The sequence below is a fragment of the Fulmarus glacialis genome, unplaced genomic scaffold (genome assembly GCF_000690835.1).
Source record: "Fulmarus glacialis isolate BGI_N327 unplaced genomic scaffold, ASM69083v1 scaffold13429, whole genome shotgun sequence".
Classification (NCBI taxonomy): Eukaryota; Metazoa; Chordata; class Aves; order Procellariiformes; family Procellariidae; genus Fulmarus; species Fulmarus glacialis.
In genome coordinates this window covers 16,817-42,049 of record NW_009235292.1, presented here as the reverse complement: position 1 = coordinate 42,049, position 25,233 = coordinate 16,817, and the positions used below count along the sequence as shown (strand labels likewise).

The following is a 25,233-nucleotide window of genomic DNA, read 5'->3' as shown; positions in this document are numbered from 1 at the left end:
CAGCAAACTTGCTAATGGTGCATTCAACTCGTGCATCCAGATTGTTGAACAGGACTGGCCCTAGATTTGAACCCTGAGGAACACTGCTGGTGACCACTTGCCAGCCCGATGTAGCCCCATTCACTACAACCCTCTGAGCCCTGCCCTTCAGCCAGTTCTTCACCCAGCGCACTGTGAACCCGCTCATCTCACAGTTGGACAGTTTGTCCAGAAGGATGCTGTGAGGGACAGTGTCAAAAGCCTTACCAGAAAAACTACAATCACTAGGCGTGTGACTTTATCATATAAAGATATCAAATTAGTTAAATGGGACTTTCCTTTTGTGAACCCATGTTGACTGTGCCTGAGGATTGCATTATTCTTTAAACGCCTTTCAGTAGTACCCGGTATAATCTTCTCTGTAATTTTTCCAGGAACGAAGGTTGGACTAACAGGTCTGTAGTTTCCTGGGTCTTCCCTTACGTCCTCGTCAATTGGAATAACATTGACTAGCTCCCAGTCAGCAGGGACCTCCCCAGGCTCCCAAGACCTTTGGTAGATGATAGAGAGAGGGCCTGCCATAACATCCACTAGCTCCTTCAGAACTCTGGGATGAATCCCATCAGGCCCCGTGGACTTGTGAACATTCAGCTGATACAGCTGGTCCCTTACAATTTCAGTGTCCACAAATGGAAAGTCACTGTTCCTACACTCATGGTCCTCTGACTCAGGGGACTGGGCAGCTCAAGGTCTATCAGTATTATTAAAGACTGAGGCAAAAAACCGCATTGAATGCCTCTGCTTTTTCTTCATCCCTATTAGTCTGCTGACCATCTTCAACAACTATTGGTCCAATGTTTTCTTCAGACCTCCTCTTTCTATTAGCGTATTTAAAAAAGCCTTTTAAGGGATCATAGAGCAGTTTACAAAGGAAGCAAGCTTCATATCTCAGATGGGTTTTCGAACAAAGGATGTGGCCTCTGAGGAGAACATAAATGCCTTTAAGGCATTACAGGGCAGGTGAGATTTTTGCATAAGCCCAGGTCTATAGCAGAAAGGATTGTTCTGTCTGCTAGGGTGAAGGGTGTGCCTCCTGTTCTCCAAACATTGAATCTGATATTCTTTTGTTTTTCCATTTTGCTTTCACTTTCAAGCTATAGGGGAATTAGCCATAGAGTGATGCAAATGGTTACTTTGAGCTAGATCCAGATGTAAAAATATGTCTTGCCCCCTGGGTGGGGTGTGCTAGGGAGAGCAGCTGCTTTCTTCATCCAGCCTGTGACCATCTGCATAATTCTGATTCCATGCAATTGAAGCTAACTGTCAGCTATGGCAGTGCTCAGTAAGATAGCATTAAGTGTGACCTTGCTGCTGCCTCCTTCCCTGTTGCACTACTTTATAGATGTGGTTTTTCTCCCTTTTTAAAAATAGTATCCATTCTGTTTAATTTGCCTTTTTTTTTCTTAGGCATTCTGAAGCCTACTAAATTTCATTTATCAATCTTAGTAGTTAGGTGTCTCATTTTAGTGGTATATATGTGTACATGTGATATTTTTGATTAACTTTTCAGTGGGGTTCTGTGCCCTGTGGTGATTCATGCTTCCCTTATTCTGCCACTTCTCTCTAATGTTGTGAAACAATAGGGTACAAACTGCATGACCCTCTACTACTTATGGAGACGTTTGAACTGAAGAAATAAGTTTTGTTTAGGACAGGGTGAAGTCCACTATTTGCTTTGAATGTTGACTGTTAGCTGTTTGACAATATTTTTTTTTTTTATTGCCCATGTCACCATATCCATTTTTTTTAGTGCAGCCTTTAACTTGAAAGCCTGTACCTCTGTCTTTCCCATCATCTAGCCTTGGACTAATCCTGTTAGTGAGTCCACAGGTTTTCTTTCTGTCTGGGGTACTTACTTATACAAAGCACGTGTCTAGATGTTCATGCTTTTTAGCAGTATCTGCTAACCACAAGAAATGAGGTTGTATGTTCCAGAAAGTAGAATTTAAGGGAACTTTTATTTTAGGAAGCATGTTTGTAAATCTTATTAACTGACAAACTATGCTATATAATGCCCCCCTGGCTGGCTGGGCAACAACTGAAATTACAGAGGCTCTGTCTGCTGAGGAAGGTCCATTTTTAGTATTGTTACTCAAGCAGATCTCCACTTCGATGTAAAGCCAGCAGCATTCCTTTATGTAAAGCATTAGGAAGACATGTCTGGGAGTGGAGCTAGGAGGGAGCTCTTTGCCTTTTTGTAAAGCTGTATACACCAAACTTCTGGAGAAGAGTGCAGGGCTATATTGGGAGAAGGAGCACGCTGATAGTACAGAAGACTTGTACTCTGAGATTAGGATTGTCACCTGTGAAGATTTAGGGATGGTAAATGTTGCCAGCAAACCTTTTCAAGTGTGTTTCAAAACTTTAATATTGACACCCCGGCTGAAATTTGTTCCTTCTCTTACTTCTTGGTCAGTGATGGGAGAATCTTTTCTTTTTAGATCAAAAATGAGAGAATGAAAGAGCTACTTCCTGCCTGTTGTGGTTGTTACTAGTCACTTGTGGATAGCCTTATCTCTACACTTGGCTTCATTTGCAGTAAAGAATCAGTGCTGACCTGTGCAAGTCTCTTATCGTTGAGGTACCAAAGAGATGAGATATGTGGGGGCTGGTCAATGCTTCTTATCAGGCAAGAATGTCTGACAAACCAGTACTGTTACTGGCTGGCTTATAGGTTTGGTGGACTGTCTTTGTAGATTGCAAAATCTCTGAAGATCAAGTGTTTAATCTCAGATAAATTCCACAATATGTTTAGGATTTTGCCAGTCTCCAGTTTAAATGTATCTCCTCTGTCCAATACTGAAGGACTGCTGTACTCAGTCAAGCAGTGAATATTTGTACCTTAATCCAGTGAGTAAAAATGAGTAAAAGAGATACCAGGAACTCCACAACAGGCTGGATATTTTTACTTTGTTATCTGCCTGTGCTTTCAAGAAAAACTCCAAGAGCTTGAACTTGTTTGGAAGGAATTGGTGGCAGAGGACACACTGGGTGCTGTGACCAAGTCTGAGCATCAAAGCGGTTCTCAGATACGGAGTAGGAAGTGTCCCTTGAGGGCTTGGCAGAGGGCAGATGGCTCTCCACACTCCAAGGACGGTGTATGTCCTAACTAAGTCTGCATTTCTGGATGTCTAGAGGCGCAAGAGTTTGGGCTAGACAACAGGAATTAAATCTTAAAGACCACTTGGAACACGTGAGCTGCTGTGTCATCCTTTATGCTGCTCCTGTTATGTGCCCAAGTTTAAGACTAGGATCTGGATCAAGCCTAGTTTAAAGATAAGAAACTTTCTAGTTGTCTTGATCAATCTTATGCAAGCTGCTTAGGATGGGCCACCGAGAGGCCCCTTGGCTCTAAGTAATTGATTGTATGGCTCTCACAGAAAAGCCCCCCATCCCACTGTAGAAGTACTTAAGACCAAGTGGGACCTAACCACTAATTGATGTGTGGTTTTGCTCTTTGAAGACTCTAGAAACTGTCTCAGTTTTTCAAATGTCTGCTGTAGAGTTACAGTAGTTTCCAAGATTTTAGTTTCATGCTTTTAAGATTGAATACACACAGGAAGTTAACAAGGCAAATCAGTACTGAAGATTTAAACCACTTCCTTTTTTCTGTGTGTGCATTGGTAAAACAGTTATTTTGTAATTCAAACTACAGTAGTAAGCTTTGGATCTCCATGTATGAAACCATGTTTTAAAACCCCTCCCCCCACCCAGAAAGCAGACTTTAAAATAAAATCCTTTTTTCACCATTTTGATGTTGACCTACCATTTGGATACTTTTAATCCTCAATCTGTATAAAAGTTTTGTCTTTCATTAAATCCTTTATGTTTTTTTTTCTGTGGATTTCTGAAGTAATCCTTTGTGTGCCATATAGCTTGTTCTTCAAATTGCTTGCATACAATCTCCTCATTTCTAGGAGTCCTGTTTAGAAGGTTTTAAAACATTGATTTTAAACAAAATTCAGCTGGATATACATTTCTAACCAGAAGTCAGCGTTACACATTCTGCATCTCTAAAATCTTATCCTGTTGAAACTGTTCAGTACTTTCTGTAATTTAGTCAGTGAATATGAGTCAAATGAGGCACTTGGCAGAGGAGTCAGTGATGTACTTGGTAATGAGCAAGAATCTTTTCATAATGGCTTTCGTTGGGATTTCTTTCCTCTTGAAGATTTTATGGGAAAGAAAGAGTCCATTCAAAAGGGAGTGTGTATATTCACAGTTGTGCCCATAGATAGATATTGCTGGACTGTTAATGGTATATTGAAATATATTTTCCTTTCTGTAGCTCATGTTGCATGCATCTGCAATATTTTTTTCATCATATCTATGTATCTTAAATGTAGAACATGTAGTGAGAGAGTCCAGCATTTCTTCTCTGGCTTATCCGGGGTCTTTTTTTAATGCTTTACTTTAAAAAGAAAAAATTGATTTAAAAAAAAATATAAAGCTACCTGGCATTGGCCATCTCTTGATGTCTTTATTTAACCACGTAAGGATTTATGCTAACCCCTTGGAATATATGTCAGGGTAGTTGATCTCATTTCACTGTGAAAACTGTGCAAGAGTCTCATCCTCACCATTCATGCGGTAATTCTCTGCTTCCTTCCCATCCCTGTATAGGTCGCACATATTGCTGTCCTGAGTGAAGAGTTCTTTCATCACAGGATGGATTCAGTGATCCCGTTTATGTAGTGCAGCACTACAGACGTTGTGCTGATGTAACTGATGGAAGCGGTGAACTGGAGTGCATGGACAGGAACGAGTAGCTAATGTGGAGAACTGAGAACCTCATAAGGTGCCTTTGCTGAGGCTAATGTAATGTGTAAATATATCCTCGGCCACCCTGATAATACTAGAGGGTTTGAGTTCTGTATAAAGTTCCAGTCACCTTATGCTAGGCTAGTGCTCTGTAGTGTTTTTCAATCTAGTGCTAATTGCCCTAAAGGAGATTTACTGTTTCTTGAACCACTGGTATACTTGAGTAAATCACTGTTGGTTCAAATCATTTAGGTTAATAGGATCCTGTCTGACATAATTTTAGTCAGGATTGTGAAGCTGCGTTTGGAAGGCACCTTCTTCCCCATATAATACACCTATCCTGGTGATAAGATAGGGAGACCTCTGAATGTGAATGAACTATATGTACCTGAGCCTTTTGTAATGTGTAACTTCAGAACAGTTCCTTCTGTAAGCATGTGAACACTTAAGTGAGGACCAAGGCCTTGGCCAACTGGTAGATCTTGGTAGCAAGCTAGAGGGCAATATTATGTTTGAAATAGGTGGCCACTGCACCAATGCTTACTGGAATTGAGGTCAGGGCACCATGGTGTTAAAGCTCTAATATTTTGAGGGAGAATGAAGGAAACTTAGAGTGGTGACAGTGAACAAGAGGTGTTGCCTAGGTCACTGATGTCTTACTTTTGAGAAATCTGTGTGGTGACTTTAACAGTGTTTTGCTCTTCTAGATGCTTTGGCTTTGTTATAAATCCCGTTTGATAAATGTATCCTTGAAATAGAGCAGGTTTTTTTCTCTCTTGTAAATTTTTATTGTCTAAAATGTCTAATCAAGTTCCATCAAGGAATGTATAGCAGTAGCCTTCAAAAGTATGGCTGTAATATTAGTCTCTTATGATCAAATGATCTAGTTTAGAGATCATCTTTGTACAGTTCTTCCAGAAAGGGCAGCTATGTCTTAACCACAAAAACTTAATTTATAAAAACTTAGTGTATAACTAATGTTCATCTTTAAGTCAGAATATTCTCTTGATGCTAGGATCTGTGATATTTTTGTGGAAACATCTCGATACTTAATTTTTGCAAGAGATTCCCATTGCTTTTTTTAGTGTGTTTGTTTTGTTTTAGTGGGTTTGTGTTTAGTAATATTTAATTTACTGTGAAGTATCTCAGAGGGACTTGAACTTGGTGTTTTATTATGCCTTACTATAGGCCATTATCTCACATTTTTCCATCCCCACAGTCTTTAAGTGGGTAAATGTTACCTTCTCTGCAGATATTTCCAATTAAAAAAGGGCATTGATTATAAAATGATACAAGCTATTTTCTTACCTTGAAAAAATTTAAGCTGTAACATGAAATAATGTTTAGCTCAAAACAGTTAAAAGTATGTTTAGATTCTACTCATGCATGTTTTAACAAGTTTTTTTAACTCGTCACTGAACCTGATTTTTAAGTGCATATCTTTAATTATTCTATTATTGAAAAGCTAAATTGAAATTTGTCTTTATAGAGAAAGCCACCTGAGTGTGCTAGCAAGTTACAGAACAGCTGATTTCTCAAACGTGTAAACGGAAAGGATATTTTCTACTCCCTTTTTTAAATGGTAAGTTGTTCAAGGGAGCTCTTACTGAGCGTACTTTGTCATTTACTTTGCATTTGTGTGAAAGTATTACAAATAGCTTTGAAAACTGTGATAAGTCCTTAAACTGAAGACCAATGATGAAGTTTGGAAACTGCCCAGAGGGTTTTGAGTTAGCATTGGGAAGGAGGTTTATTTTTTGTGATGTTGAAGATATGCTGTATTAGGCCCTGAAACAAATGTCAAAAGCACTGCTAGCCCAGGAGACTAGTATCATTTAAAAACTAATCTTATTGTGTAGAAAACAGAAATAAATTTACTTTATTCATGGTTGTTCATGAGATACTGGATTTATAAATTTGCATCTGTTAATTACTTTTAGCCTGTATAATCTGTACTTTGCTGATGACAAAGATGACAATCTTAGAGATTTAAACTAAATCTGCTGAGGTTAAATGTTGGACTGTTTGCCTCAAAGTGCAATGGATAATAAAAGTTTTATATTTATTGATATTAAACTAGCTTTGTTGGGAAAAATCCCCCCACCCCCAATCTGTCTCAGCTGCGACATGCACACCATAGACTTTTAGATGAGGAGTATATGTTGTGTTGGTGGAAGAGGATGAGAAAAGCTGTGTAGCACTTCCTTCACTGTGTGACATAAGATGCTGGCCACACTGCTAATGAAGGACTACTGCCAAAGTGCAGACAATTTTGTTAAAATAAGCAAAGCTGATTAACTTTTTTTTTTTAGGGGGCTGCAGCTTGTCTGCTTCTGCAGTGGGAAGGAGAAACCTTTTGAGCAGGGGAAGAAACTGAAGAGCAGGTTTGTTCTTCCTTCTGAGAGGATGAGGGGGTTAAATGTAGTATTAACTACTTGTAGGAGAGACTGCTTTCTTCCTGCATTGCACACACAGTGCTGCCTTTGGCAGAAACCGCAGCCAGCCTTGCTTCAAGGTCTCTGAACAAAGCAAAGTATGCAGCGGTGCTTTAGGATACTATTGACTTTGCCTATGTCTTAGAGCTGACCCTGGCTATGATCCTTTGGCACACTTTGTCCCCTCAGATGAAATTCACATACGCTTATTTTAATTTTGAGTTCTGATTATATGCTTGGTGATATTCAAGATGCTTATCAGCATATATGTTCTGAAAGAAATTGCACCTTAAGTTAGGAGAAACTCAAAGGAGTTCTGGAAAACTCTATGTATGCATGCATTTACAATGTCAAGTAAGAAACTTTATTTTGAGGGATGGAAGGGATCAGGAAGCAATATGGTGCATGCAGAAATGTGAAAGTTACGGCAACAGTCTTTGAAGGAGAAGGATGAATGAAAACCATTCTTTCTGCCTTCTGCCCCTCCCACAATTCCCATTAAATGGTAAGGTAACTTGATGGTTATATACTGAAATTGTTTGGAAAAAAAGATCACTTACTGTAAACTTGAAAGGCGGAAGAAGTGTGTCAGGGAAAGTAAGTAGTCTGCAAAAAATTTGGTAAATCAAATGGACGTATCGAAGACTGAAAATATGCTTCACTACAAGATTATTAGATTATCATATTGCTTATTATTTAATGAGACATGAATGTGTGTGCAAAGGTCTTCCAGTAGCTAATCCATACCTATGGTCGCTCTAGTAGCTGATTTAAAAACCCTGATCTGTCCAGTATCTGGCCCCAGACTTAACGGTCTCTCTAGTAGCTGGCTTTACAGACCTCTGCTCCTGCTTTTGGGATTTAAAAAGTCACAGTTGTCATTTTAACTTCCAGTGTTTCTTTTTTTTTTTTAGATTATAATCTATAATCCATTGTTACAGGACTGTTATATTTCAGCTGCATTTCATGCTGCGTGGAAACATCATTGCCTGCTTTTATTCATGGGAGACTGTAAAGATTAGTTGTTACAGGAATAAGAATCTAGGTTTAGGAATATTTTACCCAGGTTGTATTTATTCATAAAACTTCAAAAATTATTTTAAAATATTTGCTGTTCATGCTCAGTGTAGTATTATCAAATATTTTCTGTTTCTTTGTGCAGGTTAAGCACAACTTTCATGTAGAATTTAATGGAAATGTATCTAGTGTTTAATAGTCTGGAGTTTAATGTAGCTGAAGGGTATTTTAAAGACAATGCTGAACATACTTGAAAATAATCAGCCTTTGATTTTAAAAAAAGTATTAAAACCTAATTTTAGTAAACATAATAAATTCTAATTTTTGGTTGAACACTGATCATTCATGTATCACAAACGTTCTAATAGGACATACAATTTGGAAACTCTACCTGGTCAATAAAATAAGCTTGTATTTACAATAATGATTGATTTCTACATAAATCTAATCTTTTTCTTTTTAAACTTCGGCTTCAAAGATTTTCACTTACAAGTCATAATTAAAAATTTAAATGGCTTAGTTCACCTGTTTTGCATGCATAGTAAAGCATTTTCATGTTAAATCAAGTCATCATTTTGTCACTTGGATTATAATTTTGCCTTGTCTTTTCTTGCTTTTCTGGATTTCCTGGCGTGTTTTGCTAATGTAAACGCCCCCAAAAGTTGTCAATTTGCTTAAAATACAACTATTAGATGTTTGTGAAAGCTGTCAATTCCTTAACATGCTATCCTGTGCAAGTAGCATGCAGTGGCTTTTCTAAACTTCCATTGTAATCCTACAACACTGCATTACAAAAGTGTCTTCCACAAAGAAAGTTAGAGAGCATGTAGTCAGGAAGGAAATACCAAATGCAGGGCTTAAAAAGGGACCCTGATGCTTACCAGCCCCAAATGTCAATTCACTAGACCAGCTGAAGAACTCCTTTGTCATCACATACAAGGAATTCTAAGAAATACACATTTATAGTTAGTTTGGCATATAGGAATGTTGCATATTCAGTTATATTTTTTGAAGAAAGATGTTAAAATTATGTTTGTGATTGCTGTGTGGATAAGACTATTCCAGTCTTCAGAAATGGTTTTATTGTGAAAGCAACTTAGGTATTTTTAGTCAGGGTTAAACCAAATTTATTTGCAAAGACTTTTGCCTGTACTATCTGACTCTTCAGTCACATAACCTGTATCCTTTGTGGCTGGCAAATTATAGAATGATTTATAACTTAAATTCTTGATTTAAAACAAACTATTAAGAAAAGTTTCCTCTGAATTTTCTTCAGAAGACTACAGTTTGCATTTTCCCTGAAGGAAAGAAGCTTTTCAGAATAGACGAGAGTTAGCGCAAAAGGTAGGTTGGGCAGGAGAGAGAAATAATCTTCTGGAGAATGGTGAAAGGTTTTTGGACTACTCGACCAGCCAAAAGCAGAAGATCGCTGATTGTATAGCAGTGGATGGGGGGAGAAGTAGGACAATGTTTCCCAAATGGTCTCCAGGGGAGACAAAAGGCCCATGAGAGAGGAGAAAGTATCCCAAAATCCTTGCATTACAAGTGGTAATGCATTTGTAGAGAGAGACTGACTTAATACATGATAAATAAGTCTGATCACAGATGATGATCTTCAGAAGTGCATGCATTTTCTATGAGCTTTTCTTGTGTTCTGTCTGATTTTGATATTAGAAGAGGCTGAGTATTTGGGCTGAACACTTGCCTGTCTTGAGTTAAACTCTATTCAGTGTGCACTTATTTACGTTTTCGACTTGACTGCATGGAGTTGAGGGACTTTATATTTTTAAATTGCAGCCTGGCAAAATGGATTTGATGTTAATACACAAGGAGGAGTAATTTGATAAAACTGGCCCCTGTGCTGTGAGAGCCTTAGCATGCTCATCATGTTTTCAAGATAGTGATGTGAACGCATACAGAAATGTTCTTCATTATCGCTGTCTGAGAATGTGGGAAATTCAGTGCTACTTCAATATTGCAAATAAATGCAGTCATTGGCCTCTTCTCTGAACTTTTTCTATGATTGGCATTGTAGTAACTTCCCTTCTGAATTATGCAACTAGTGTGTAGGGATCTGCTTGAAGATGAGGTTTAAATCTTGGTTACCTATGCAATGATTAACTACATCAGTTTCTAAATCTAACTGATGTAGTTAAACTACTTCTTGAACTGTGTAGATTAGTCTCTAATGGCTTGATTTTTTTCCATACATGCAGCTTGTAGTCTCTGTAGATTACATTGACTATTTTAAAGTGTAGTTAAGAGCAATGTAAGTATTGATAGGCTTGTTACACAATTTGGTGGGGTGTATGGAAAGTGCATGTAATCATGGATAACTTTAAATGACAGTCTTTGAGAATCACGCATTTGTGCCTAGTGTTACCCTATCAGTCCACAAAAACTCTGGTTTCAAATGCAGTTGCACAAGTTTTGCGTAGTTTGTGATTCTCAAATAGCCTCAGGCAGGGTGCCAACAACCGCAGTATTGCCTCCTGGAGCCTCATCACAGAGGTGGCAATAGCAGTCCTCTTTTTGCTCAGCAGCCAGCTGGTTACAGCCTTAGTCAAGAAATCTATTCCTCTTGGATTGTGGGATCTCGTGAGCTCAATGTGATTCAAACTAGTAATTGCATTTCACAGGAGAGTATTTTATCACCAGGATAACAGCAACAACAGTGCTGGGATGGAGGCAAGTTTACAGTAAGCTCACTTCAGAATTCTGTATCTTTCTTTGTTTCTGTTTAAAGAAAAACAAAAACATCCTGGACATCAACATTCTAGGATTTAATTTTTTTCCCATTGTTTTCACTTCAGCATGTTTAGGTTCAAAATCTACTTACTGGTGTTAAGAATGAACATCTACTTCTAGGAGACTTTTGTTCAAAACAATTTAATGACAGATCAATACTGAAAGCATTTTGGTCCAATATGCAAATATTTTGAAGCAAACTCATGGCAAACTTCAGGACTGACCGTTGTGGAACCAGAGTGGGGAATATAATCGAATTGTTTTTGGAAATAGGTGCTGAAATTAATTTCAGACTGCTTTCTTTAAGTTCACAAGATACTGCAGTGATCATCAGGTTCTAGATGGCTGCCCTTTCCTCTTTAACTTCAGGAATAAAATTAAAGCATGTTTTGTTAATACTCTCTGCAGTCAAATACCTTTTCTTGTAAATAAAACATTAACTTGTAAAGCTTCCTCTTTTTTTATGTGCAGTTTGTGTATTTATAGGATTAAACAGACTGCCCTTAAACTCTGTTCATCTGGTTGCAGCTACATAGCTTCTTTATGTAGCTGCCTCAGCTATGCATTAAAACAGTTTAAAAATAGGTGTTAATGGCTCCTTATACTTAAAAAAAAAAAAAAAAAGAGGCACTGAGAATCTTTTCAGGCAGCTGCCTGATCTGAAGCCTGCCAGCATTTAGTTAGCTAGGTACACTTTCCCCATGATTTGGGGAGAAGCTGCATTTAGTCCTGAGGGTTTGTGGAAAGAGTTGACATATGTTATGGGGCCTGTCTGAGGAGTTTTCACATTCAAATAAGAACACAGTATTTGAATAAGATACTTTACCCTGACAGAGGGGAGTTCGGGAAGTCTGTTGGGAGTGGATAGGAAAGAGAGAGGAGCAACTATCCTGTCCCATTCTTTTAGTTACTGGACTCTTTTTTGAGAGTAAGAAACAGTCTTTACAGTCTGTCTTGACGGTTGGACTCAATGATCTTAGAGGTCTTTTCCAACCTTAATGATTCTGTGATTCTATGACTAGTAAACAGTCCTAATAAAAAAAAAGTTTAAAAAAAAGCTTTTGTACCAAATAGGCCTTGTAGGCAAACATTGGAATGTAAAACTGCAGGGGGAAAAGGGTAGTTGGAAGCATTAGTTTATACCTCTCCCTTTAGTTACCAATGCCTCCAACTCTTGTTGGACCAGCTGGCAACTTCTAAAGTAGCAGCGAGACATGACATTGCCAAAAGAGAGGCGTACAAAGCAGAATCCAAGCTAGTAAACTCTCTGGTGGAGGAAAGCAGCTGTAGGATACGTGAAGGACACAACAGCCTTCCTTGCTGTATTGGCAACTGGAGTAGAGAGTATGCAAAAGGCAGTGGTGCTTGAAGTGAAGAAGAGAAAGCACTGTGAGGAGGGCTCCTATAAAGGAGGAAAAGGTTGGACTATGGCTCTAAAATGTAGGCAGGGCGTCTTATCATCAGGCATCAGTATAAAACTGAGCGGCTTCTCTTCAGGTGTTCAGCTACTGAATTTTGATAAATGGGTCTTGCTCTCTCAAGTTACGAAATATGAATGTGATCAGTTCAACATGCAATCTGTTGGTATACTATTTTATGATGTTTATTGTTAAAGTAATGGGAAACAAGTAAATAAATGTTCTGTTCTGTATGAATTGTAAGAATTAAGACTTTTTAGATCCAAAACATACAGAGAATAGGTTCCTTTTTTTTTTTATCGTTTGTCCTTGATTCCATCTTAATCTCTTGGAAAAGAAAAAAGGGACCTTCACAATTTACCAGGAGCTAAGAGCAACTGCTTTTCTTGAGATGTGATGGTATGTTTCATTAGATTCGTGACTTCTTGTTCCTGAGAAGAGGATACCAATTTTTTTCTGAGTTTCTATCCACCCTCCTCTTTCAGAGTACTCTATTTATTAAAAAATTATCCTTTAATACTTCATGCTTTTAAAATTAATTTGGTCTTAAATATTTATGGGTATATGCTGTTTTTTGTTTTTGTAAACAAACCACAGAAATCAATGTATACCAGGTTAGCATTCACCAAAAACATCTTTTTATGAAAAAGATGGAAATGATGCAGGCATTAACTACTTAGGTGGCTAACAAGGTAAACAGAATTTGTAATGCATACATGAGATGTCATGTAATACAGTCCTTGGGACATGACAGATGTCTCTGTGTGCCTGAGGAATAAATGTATAAGAAATGTCTGTTTTCTTCAATTAGATTTTTGTTGACCTTCTCAGAGTTTGCTGGGACTCCTACGTGATTTTGGGAAATGTGGCAGCAGAGGGTGACAAAAAATTGCAACATCTCTGAGCTCTTTAGTGTCATAGGTCTGTATTCTACCAATAAGATGGACTAGGACTAGAGGGCATGACTTATGAGGAGCAGCTGAAGATACTTGGTTTGTTGAGTTTGGAGAAGAGGATACTGAGGGGTGACCTCATTGCTGTCTCCAACTTCCTCATGAGGGGGAGCGGAAAGGGAGGTGCTGATCTTGTCTCTCTGGTGTCCGGTGACAGGACATAAAGGAATGACTTAAAGCTGCATCAGGGGAAGTTCAGGTTGGATATTAGGAAAAAGTTCTTCACTGAGAGGGTGGTCAAGCACTGGAACAAGCTCTGCAGGGAAGTGGTCATGGCCCCAAGCCAGTCAGGGTTCAAGAAGCGTTTGGACAACGTTCTTAGGTATCTGGTTTAACTTTTAGGCTGCCCTGTGTGGAGTCAGGAGTTAGACTTGATGATCCTTGTGGGTGCCTTCCAACTCAGGATATTCTATGATTCTATGACTAGTCTTAAATCCTCTCTGACAATATTGATGCCATTTCTTATAGAAAGCAGTTACTAATCTTTCTGGGCTAGTTACCACATTTTAGGTAGTCACTCGTGCTTAGCTTGCTATTCACCTATGCAAGTAAATGTTGTAACTGGTCTTTTGAATGCCTCTATCCTGTTTCAGGATGAAATGGGAGGTTAGCTTTAATTGCTGTTTGTTTTTTTTCCCTTTGTGCTGAAGCAGATTGAGTGCTCTCGCTATCACTTGCGTGGTCTCAGCTATAAGGGCAGTAATTCCATAAACTGCTTTGACTTCTTTCCTCTGGATTAAGTTTCTGCTCACTTCCAATCTGATTCTAGCCCTGGAAGCAGCAGCTATAATAGCAGAAATGTTGAAACAGGGAAGAGGGAAAGGAATCCATTTAATTAAATCAAGGAGTGGTTGGCTTACAGCTGTCTCAAAAAGCACAACTTTAAGCGGAGTGGATCCTGAGGCAGTAACTGGGTTTTGCTTCTGAGAAGGAAATACAACTCATCTTGTGGTTGAAGCATTTGTTGCTAAGTATTGGTGTGATCTAGGTCCAACTTCTGATCCTTCTATGGGCCTTGTGTGCCTGCCAGTTTCATCAAGTAGCTTTGTGCCTCTCAACTGTGTAACTGAGATGCTGCTTCTTGCCTTTCTCAAGTTTGGAGAGAAAATGTGATGTCTAGGTGTACAGGTATTGTACTAACACACGTATTATGCAACCTTACCATAATGGGCTTTCTGATGCTATTTTGCAGTTGCAGACTTGCTGGGCTTAGGCAATCTGTTCCTCCTTCAGTGGGTTTTAGTTGGCTATATTGCCAGGAACTTGGTATGTGGTTGACTGCCAGCTAGTGGGGAAGATGAGATTGTTCCCGAAGTGGTGGGTGGCTGAGTACGTTATAGGGAAGCAGAGGATAGATGAAGCTCTGACTCCTGTGCATAGAGTGTCTTTATTCCCTCCTTTCCCATGGAGCCTTCATTCGTAAATATTGGAGGGAGCCATAATTGAAAAATACTGCGTGACAGGTTTTCAGCCTTAAGATGATGGGTTTTTTTCAACCAGTATTTGCCTCTTTTCCCCCTCCTTGTCCTCATGAAATAAAAACAAAATAAAACTGGTTTTTTTTTTTTTCAACCTTTATATAGTGAATTAAATCATGCAGAGACAACAGCCATTTTAGGGTGCATTATGCTATCAGTTTAGTTTGGATCCAGGAGTGTGTTTATGATGCAAATTCCCCAGTTGTGGAGTATATGAACTCTTTTCCAATGAGTCTAAAACCAAAAAGTGCTCTCTAGGAGCATACCTGATGGTGTTCAGCATCTAATGGGCCATGAGACTGGGTGAGAGCTAGTTTGGAACAAATATCCCTGCTTACCTACCAAAAAAAAAGTCTGTAAGATGGACACAGGATCATCAGCACCAAATATTCTGGTCTGCAGGTCTCTCTGCTCCTATTTTTCCACAGAACTTGCTAAGGTAGTCTTTAACCTGTTCCTAATGCCTTTTGAAGTCTTTGAACATCCCCAGAGGAATGTTCCTCCAAGTGGAAAACCACTGATGAATGGTGCTGCTTTCTTTCTCGTGGACTCCATGTATTTTGTTCAGTTCTGCTTTTATTATACCATGTAATACTATTATACTATTTTTCCTCCCAACTCACCCACACTTGGCATTGACTAAAAGAGGAGAATTACAGAGATAGCTGTAAATCAGTATGATACTTCCGAATGTTCAATGTTAGGTTCTGAAATTTCATAGACTCTTAAAAAGCTATGTTTACACTTTCAAGACATATATGTATATATGTCTTGAAGAAAGACAGAAGCACTTGTGTTTACAAAAGGTTCCACAAAGGATATTTAAATGCACTGATTTGAAATGCTGGAAGAAAGCAGATTTTAAAAATTTAGTATTATGGTTGGTAACCTCTGCATCCCCAGTAATCTTAGCTAAGATTTGATGATTTTAGCTGGGGGAAGAAAGTTGCTTAAGCCTCTTTCTTAGTGATTGATTATACATGGTAAGAATGCTTTTTTTTTTTCCCCCTTGAAGCTGGTTTCTGGAGCACTTCTACCATGCCAGCTCCATGGAGATCTGCTGATACAATGCCAGATTTCATGGAACACAGCTTTTTAGCTTTCAAGTCTTGAAAGGGGATTTTTGGAGAAGACTAACTGCTGTATTCGGTCTGAGACTCACTAAGGTTTTATAGTAGCTTATTTGTCTCATAATGGGAGTTACTGTATGTGTAACGACGAAATCTCTTTAATGCTGCAAATAAGGTTTTGTAAGCCAACATTACTGTATCAAAAGAGGTTACTTTTACTAATACCTGACATTCATTTTAGGCTTTATTTAAAAAAAAAAAAAATCAAAACCAAAAAACAAACGCCCAGATCTGTCACAAAAGATCCAGAAACACCAAGGGAAAGTTATGTTTTATATTTGGGGAGATGTAGCTGCTTTCAATTTTGATGTGCTTCATATATTAATAAAATATTAGATGTATCAAGTGTATTCAGATTTATTTTTTTACTGCAGTTTTATTTCTCGTGGAATTTGGTTCCTGGTAAAAGGTATAAATGGATATCTGTCCATTAACTTAATTTTTAAAAATGTCTTCAGTGTCAATAAGGCCAGGAAAAGGGGTATGATTTATCTTGATTTCTGCTTGACCCTGTGTTACTTGCTTGTGATTCAATTGTAGGGATATGCGGAGCTCCTGTACTACTTATAACTGGATGTTCTGCTGTGCCATCTGTAACTATTACTATTTTATTTTATGAACTGGAAAATTACCAATTGCTAATTTCTTTTGCATCAAACATGAATGGTTTCTGTGATTAACCTGAAGACTGTTACCATGTGGAAGAGAGAGAGGAAGGTTACCTGATAGAGAGAAAATGCATAATTAGTGTTCAAGTTACTGAACACTGGCAGTAGGAAAGATATGAAAACAATCTCCAATCTGGGAAAACCTCTGATCAGAGCTCAGCCCTCCTTAGGCACCAAAACGAAATAACCACAACGCACAAAGCTGCAGAATACCTGGCTTCATTAATGGTGGGGCTTAATAAGGCTACTTGTACTTTGTAGTGGTTTTTTGGGTGGTGGGGTTTTTTTTTGCTACTGTCTTGAGTGTTGCACTCTGTCACTCATAGTATCTTTCTTGATTTATGCACCAGTCCTTGATTGCCTGGCACTTTGTGATATGCTGTAGTATGGCAGCCACCAGAAGACAGACTTCATGGGAACAGATGGTGCACTTGGCTCAGGATGAAAATAGTTGGGAATTTTTATGTTGATTCACTTAGACTCAGCTGTTGGATTAAAACAAAAAATATTTTGTTCATTTTTCCCTTAAAATGCACCCAAAATAAATCTGTTTTTTTTCCCCACGTAGACTAGCTGCCGCTTCCAGGTTTCTGATATATAGGGAAAGTGCAGTGTTGGCGGTAGCTTCATAATCAGAAGAATTGGAGAAATCCTGAGTTTCCGGCTGAAAGTCCAGGGCAGGGGTGAGTGGGAATCTCCACCTTGAGGAATTTTAGGGATGTTGATTTATTTTGTATTAACTTAAATCCTCATGGGCTGTCTGCGTACTGGGAACATGTGCCAGGAAATTGCTGCTGCTGTCTCCAAGATCCAGTTGTTCAGGTGGACACTGAAGTTGCGTGACTGCAAGGTATTTTAGGGATCGTCATACACTGTGGTAGCCTGATAAAGCATCTTTGCAGTTGTTTCCCAGTCTGTCCTGCCTGATGAGAACTGGGAGTGGAGGAGGCACATTAGACAAAGATTAATGTTGAATTGTCATGTTACAAGGTGTTTTTTCTTTTGCAGTTTGACCTATGTTATTGCTTTCTTCCATCATCAGAATTTCATATATTTAAAAAATGTGTATATATCAAATGTCTGTGTACACAAACTGTGTACCTTTGTATATATGCATATATGATTTTTTTGGAGGTTTTTTGGTGTGGAAAAGAACTGTAAGAAAACGTAACACTTCCCTGTGACATTTTAGATCAACTGCTGAGGGGAAAAAGAGTTTAAAAACAATTTTTTCATCTGAAAAAATTGCTGTTCTGAAAGGATTTTTGTGGTAAATTAGATAAGAGAAATAAGGAACACTTTGTATTACCATAAAATTGGTATTATTGGAATGAAGTGGATAAATCATCTCTTTTGTACTTTTCCCTCCAATTTAGGGTTAATGTGAGTTCTGAGAAACAAATTACTGAATTTGCTTCTGGTTTAGCTTGAGGTCATTTGAGGATCTGAACAGCATGTTCTCACTGCAGGCAGGCTCCTGAGGCCTTACCGGGCTGCCTTTGTCACATGGGCTGTGACCCAGACGGTTATTTCGAGCACTTTAAATCCAGTAAGGCTCTGCTAAATGGGATCAGTGTAAGTCAGCAAGGCCTAGCTGCAACTTACGTTTTTTTTTTTCTTCTTTTTTTAAAATAATCAAGGCATTTGCTGCTGATAACACTTACTGTCTGTGAAGGAGGAAGGCTGGGACAAATGTGCTCGAAATGGTCTCCAAGAGCTATTTGTACATTATCGTAGCCTAACTGTTAAAAAAAGGCTTGTTTATAGTTGCAGACTTTTAATATTCTGTTAAAAGCTGTTACAGCATCAAATTGTCTAAGGTAGCATAAAATATCATGCGGTAAGGATTCTTCTGTTACAGAATTATTCAATTTCTGTAATGTAGATAAAATGTAACTTTCCATAACTGAAACTAAACTATTAGAAGAATGGGTATTAGGTATCCAAAACAGATTTAAAGTAAGCATTGTAAGATGTATAAGGCCATAATTCAAGAGACCATATTGGAAGAATCACTCTTATAATAGTCTCTCAGTGGTTTATAGTAAACTGGGAAATGAAAAGCCACTTTGTGCCCTCTCATTTTAATTGTCAGATGGATGAAGAAGGAATTTGTTTGTAATGATGCTTTTTGGACTGTAGTCCAAAAAGATCCTGGAATAGGCGGGTGGTGAACAAGAAAGAAACTTCCTTTAGGTGTGAAATGTCCTGGTATGGTTGATTATTAGTTAAGTAATAGTATTTATTAAATAGCAGTTCTCTTGGCTTTGTAATTTTTTAATTTTATTGCCTTGTGGTATTACTATGCTAGAAAAATTAAGAGGTACTAAATAGGTGGGAATCGGTAGTGTTGGAAGTGCCCAGCAAGATGTTTGAACAATGATTTACTTTAAGCCTAGATTTATCTTAGCTATTTCATGGGAATACTTCAGCTGGTTGTTCAAAGAGTGGCCTGTAGACATTTTCTCAGATATTTGGGCTGCTGAGTTTGGCTATGGAGAATGAGAACTGTGTGGCTTTGTCTACACAACGAGCTCTGTACTCAAATCTGCTAAGATCCAAGCCTGATGACATCTGGAAACATTTTGACCTGCTAGTGGAGGGCTGTTCCTGACCTAATTAGCTTGGCGTTATAACTAGCTCTCTGCTGCTTTGTGATTCTACTCCTTTTGACCTCATCCAGTTTATACTCCTCATTAAATGTTACCATTTAGGTCCTAAAGGTTAAAACAAAATTAGATTTTACAGGATGCCATTTTTCCAGTCACTGTTTCAGTACTTCTAAATTTTCATATGTGTAATCATTGGTTATTCAAAGTAAAAAGAGCTGAATAATTCAGCAGCCGTATGGTTCGCACATGTCAAGATGATACAAAAGGGAGGGATGATCGATCTAAGTCTTTTTTTCCTGTGCTGTAGGACAAAGCGCTGCTTCCTTTGCTTTCTTAACTCTGTGCTGAGTTCCTTCTCCTTGTTCTGGCTGAGTGCTTCTTTTCAAGAGATGGTATTTTTAAAAGGTAAATGTTATTTGAGAGGTAGACTATATACTGTAGTAAGATATTTATCTTTTTATTTCTTTCTTTCAACTCTGCTTAAAAAACAAAGAATTACCGCTGTATCTGTATATGCACAAGGAAAATATTTTGAGTTGCTGTGCAAAACTGTTCAAATAGAATTTAAACAAGTGCCAACAAATGCATAGTGTGTATCTTTACTGAAAAGACAAACAAATAAAACTAAAGGGAAACAAATGGTGACTCAGTTCTGTTTGCTTGAATAGGAGAAGGGATGATAATAAATTCTTGGAGTATAATACTGATTTTCAAGAAAGGTCATATGAAAGAAAAATGTGTTTTCAGTGCAGCGTAAGTACTTGCTTATTGGAACAAGTCCATTCTTAAGACAGCAAAAACTAAACAAGTGCTCTTATGTGACTTGAAAAGATGTTTTTCCTTTCTCATGTACGCACAACATGAGAAGTTAGGTGTTAGCCTAGTAGTATTAGATTGAAATAGTAAAATTGATAGTGGCAGTAAGGTTTTTGGTTGGTTTTTTAAATGTATAAAAGCAATGGAACAGATGTTCAGAACAGTATGGAATATTCCTTCTTCCCCATCCCACCATCCCTTTCACACTGAGCCATCTGGAGGGGACTATGAGCAGGATGAGCAGCCATCACGCTAAGAACAAGATTAACGCGTCAGCATCTTTTGTTGGTACTTTAAACTAGTCACTGTTCAGTCAGCGGAAAGCAACAATGTGAGTTGTCATCATTGCGTGTATGGTTACGTTATCCACGTGGATATGGAAACAAGATGGAAGAGAAAGTGTGACTTATATAGAACAATTAATAAATTTAATGGTGGTCAGTCTGGACTTGGACCCACACAGGCACAAATCAACTTTATTTTCTCATTCAGCATGCTATATTGATGTGACTAGCCACTTTTTAACCTTAAGCACAGGTAATATAGTTCTGTTAAACCAGACTTAAATTTACTTATTTGGGTAAAAGCTTCTGTACATATTTTTGCGGAGTTTTTTCAGTCCATGCTCTTCATGTGCTTTTTTTTACCCTGATTTTTTTTACAGCAACAAGAATACCACATGGGGATGTCTTCCAGTTTAATCAGTTGGATTTCTTTAGTACCCCTTAGCCTTATTTCTTTTGAGAGAAAGCGTGATTAGTGTTTTGGCTTAATGAACAAAATTTTGGTTAGAGAAATGACAGCTTATGATCTAGAAACAAGAGACTCTAGTCATATGTGAAGGTGCCTAGGATCATCTGTATTTTGACACAGGATGAGTAGAAAAGGGTGGGTGGATCCGATGCTGGTGGAGTGATTAGATTCAGTACAGCAAGCGATTGTATTGTGCAATCTGTGAACCTATACTAGATTTCAGGTAAGCAAGTCTGTTCTTAAATAGGTATCTTAGTAACGTTAAGTGTACCAAGGAAGATTAAGATGTGTTAGTGAAGGAGAAATCTTATTTAAAAGCTTAACAAATAGCTTGAGTGGGACCACAGTGTTTTTCTTCCATTGTTTTGTGTTTCTTTCAATGAAAAGAATTTTAAGGAATGGGTATCTGACATTAGATTCAAGAAGGCTACTTGAGAATGAGATGCTTAAAGCCTGAACTACTGTGACTGTAGTGCGGGAAGCTGTTCTAACTCAGAAGGTGAATCAGAAGAAAGTGACACAACGAAACAAAGATCTCGGCTTTCAGATCTCAGCTTTCAGAGGAAAGATAAAGCATGGGAAAAAGAAGAGAGGTAAAAACTAGCTGAGGGATATTCACAGATACTCTGGGGGAAGTTCATCCCGTGAAGAAATGGAGTGGTGAAATTAAGTAAATATTAAGTGTTTAAAAAAAAAAAAAGTATTTCAACATGAAAAATACAGTGTGTATATGTTCTCCTGTATTTTTATAAAAATCATAAGGCATCTTTAGAAAGTACAAAGTTTTAAGTGACAGAGGGGTAAAAAATAATCCAAACTAATTTACTGGCAAAGTTTTTTTGCATATTGGGCAGTGTGACAAAATGCTGTGAATACAAATTGCAAAATCCATTAATTTGGACGATGGGAAAACTTAACACAGGAAGAAAATGATATTCCATAATAGGTTCTATATCCTCTAGATATGTTTTAGTTGGGCCTGAAAAGAACTATAGTTATATACCCAGAAATGGAGATAAAACAATGTAGTAACCTCAGTTAGACTACTGATTATACACTTGCTTTATTAGCAGAGAGCAAGAAATATTGTTATTTCTTCCTTTAACAATGGTGAAGCCATTTAATTGGATGACATGTATATGATCCTTTATTTTGGAGCAGAAGATGAAACTATCATATACTGTCTGTACTTCAAAATGATAAGATTTTTATTTCCTTAGAAACTGCTGGGGAAAAATATTGTGATGGAGAAAAGTTAGTGTTGCGATTATAGTTGTGGCATTTCTACTGGGAAGAAAAAAATTAAAGCAAAAACTTTAAAGCGGTCCCTCAGTCTTACTCATTGAGGCACGCTTATTAGGTGGTGAACTGTAGACACAAGTACTTAGGAGGAAGTTGATGAGACCGTTGACACTGTTACAGCATGGCAGATGCACAAATATAATCTTGAACCCTAGCCAACAGGTAATGCAAAGATGGGGTTGTAGAACAAAGACAAAAAAAAAAATCATCTAGCAAGCTTTAGAGAAAATAAGGCAGATTTCTGACTTGGCTTCATAGTTGTTGACAGTATTTTAAAACCTCTTTTATATTACAGTCTACACTTTCATGGAAATAATAGCTGCTTAATTTCAGGTTAAATCATTCTCAGGACTTTTTTTTCCTGCATTAGTGAATGTTATCTTGTGTATGCTTGTTTAGAGTTAATGTTGGTGTGAAATTCTGATGAGAACTAAATTTAAAGTAATTGTAAATGTTCAGTGCTGTGGAGATCCATTTACTTTTTCTGTCCCAACTTTTTAATTAGAGGAAATTTCTGAATTAATACGTTCACCTTTTAATGGTTCTGTAAACTTTTTTGTGTTGCAGGCCCACAGTGTTAGAGGTAACTACTGACTCAAAATTTTTTCTGCTTCTTAAGGGGTTTTTGGAGATGTGGAGGGTTGGCTAGGGAAAGGTAGGTACATAAAATATATTTAGGTTGTAAATCATCAAAACCAAACACTATCCTCTCCCCTGTTGTCCTTTCTCTTGTCATTGCTTAATGTCTTGATTTCCTTCATAATATCACTGGACCATAAAATCTGCTCTGAAGAGCTCAGCACAGACAAAAACCCAGCCAAATAAAAAAAAGAAAACAACCTTCCAAGTTGGTGAACCTTCAGAAATAGCTCATTGCAACAGACATTAAAATAAGAGCTCTATTAAAGAAACAACATTGCTTTAGGGATTTCTGTGCCCATTTCATCATCGCTAATACTTAGGTTGGTATGATGTGAGAAGATCAGAAGTGGTGGTCTGATGCTAAGAAGAAAAAAACCTGTTTTCATTCCAGCCTTGACTGTCATGCCTTTCATGTAGATCTGGCAATCAGGAGGAGGATCTGTGACAATGATGTTGATAGAGTTGGCTATATATTAAATTTTAGCTATTCTTTTGAGGTGGACATTTTCTAGGCATTTCACTTTTGAAAGACGTGGTTTGCTGTGGTTAAGAAAAAAAATGTTCTTGATTTTTAGCTATCCTTAAGTAACAGAATTCTATTAGACTTTGTGCATATGTCTAAAATGTCTGCCCTTGCTTCAGCAAACAGTATCAAAATCAAGAAGGTTGCATTAAAAATTAGGGGAAACATGAAAAAACTGTATATTAACTAATAAATACACTGTGTGTCCCTTAGATTGGGATAGCTCTAATACAAGTAAAGTACTTAGTACTTAAAGCGTAATTGTGATGTTTAGTAAAACTTATTTTGTTTTGATACTTGTTTCATAGTAACATGGCTGAGAGAGGAATTGCATACTTGATAGAACTAGAATAATAGAAGATGCTATTAAAAATTGGTCTTGTTTAGATGCTTTTTGATAAATATAAAATAATTCTGGGGCATTGGAGCAGTGTTATACAGTAACTGATGGCTAAATATTTTATTTTCTTTTGCAGTATACAAAATGTTGATTCAAACTCTGTTTAGAACAAAGCCAGTTTAAAAAACCCTGAACTTTAAAGTACAGGTGAATGACGTTAGACAAATCATGAACTTAAAATAATGATTTCCAGATTATATGCTAGTTCCAGTTTATTTGGTTTTAACTTGTCATTACTGATAAAGAAGTAAATTACATTCGTAGATAAGTAGGAAAGGTTCACAAACATCGGGTTACCAGTCATTTAGAACAAGGAAAAAACAGAAAGGGATGTGCATTAAAGGCATGTGTATTCCTTTCCTTCCCTTGAGATAAGAGTGTCTGCTATCCATGTAGCCCTTTCTTTGTGTCTTGTAGTGATGGATGAGGGGCCTTCAGAGGACAGGGAGATCTGTGATAATAGTACTCCTTGGAAGAAAAAATGGGGATGGAGAACATCTCCAAAACTAGTGTTTGGGGTCTTTCATCTTCCTGCTTTCCCTTCTCTTCCTATTTAGTACATACATAAATTTTGAAGGTGGGGTGATTGCAGACTATCTAGAATTACAAACTTGAATAGGAGAATGGGCAGTATTACCAAATTGGGTGCCATTAAGAGATGGAAATTTAGTGTGTTGAATTGAGTGTTGGAACATTAGGTATGGGAAAATTTAACTGTCTGCAAACATTTGAAATGTTGAAATGCCCTAGGCATAGAGGCAGTGTGATTAGGAGGTAGTGTAACTTGACTGCGGGGCTAGAGGTGAGGAAACCGACTATTTCTCTGGTTTTGATGAGGTGAAATTCAGTTCTAGATTCAGACACCTAAATTTAGGTGGGTGCATAGCAGAGCTTACAAATGAGGTATTTGAGCTCACGGTATCATTCTTGTATCTATCTATCAATAGATGCAGTGATTTAGTTGCTTTCTAGGCTTCTGCTCAGCTCTCAAGAGGGACACGGACTCTGAGCTCATATATATGTAGTCATACAAATTCAGGTGCTTAATTTTGAATGGAATCCCATCCAGTACATCACTTATGACAAGCTGCATATTCAATCCATCTCTTGTCTGTCTTCTCTGTAGAAGAAGAGTTATGGTAGTTTCTCTCTTTTTTTTTACGGAGGTCTGTGAGATTCATCAATGAAAAGCTCTAAAGCTCCCTGAAAATAATAGAATGTATTCAGGGAGAATTTAGGATGGATGTATGGAAAGCTCTTTTTCATGGTAAAAATCTTCATCTTTGTTATATTTTACTAGAGGATATAGGAAGAAACCTCTTAAGAGTTTAAAAAAAAGATTGAACAATGTATTAGAGAAAATGTGATAAACATTGACAAGAGGGGCTGTATAAGGAATTGGCATTCATTTTGTGGTATTAGTGAATATATAAAGAACTTTAATATTATAAGAACCATGAAATTCAGCTACATATTTTTGACGCTAGTGTAAATTACAGTGCCTTTTTGGGGATGTGAAAGGGCAAAAGGCAGGTTTG

The 25,233-nt window shown here is 37.6% G+C and overlaps 1 protein-coding gene across 1 annotated transcript in view; it reads left to right on the top strand.

Moving 5' to 3' along the window:
- Positions 1–4,661: 4,661 nt before the first annotated feature.
- The window catches only part of LOC104082743 (wiskott-Aldrich syndrome protein family member 3-like), a gene marked incomplete at its 3' end in the record, with an annotated part of 37,196 nt that continues 16,624 nt past the window's right edge, over positions 4,662–25,233 (top strand). The window contains exons 1-2 of the mRNA XM_009585976.1: positions 4,662–4,786; positions 6,290–6,382. The remainder of the gene's footprint in view (positions 4,787–6,289; positions 6,383–25,233) is intronic.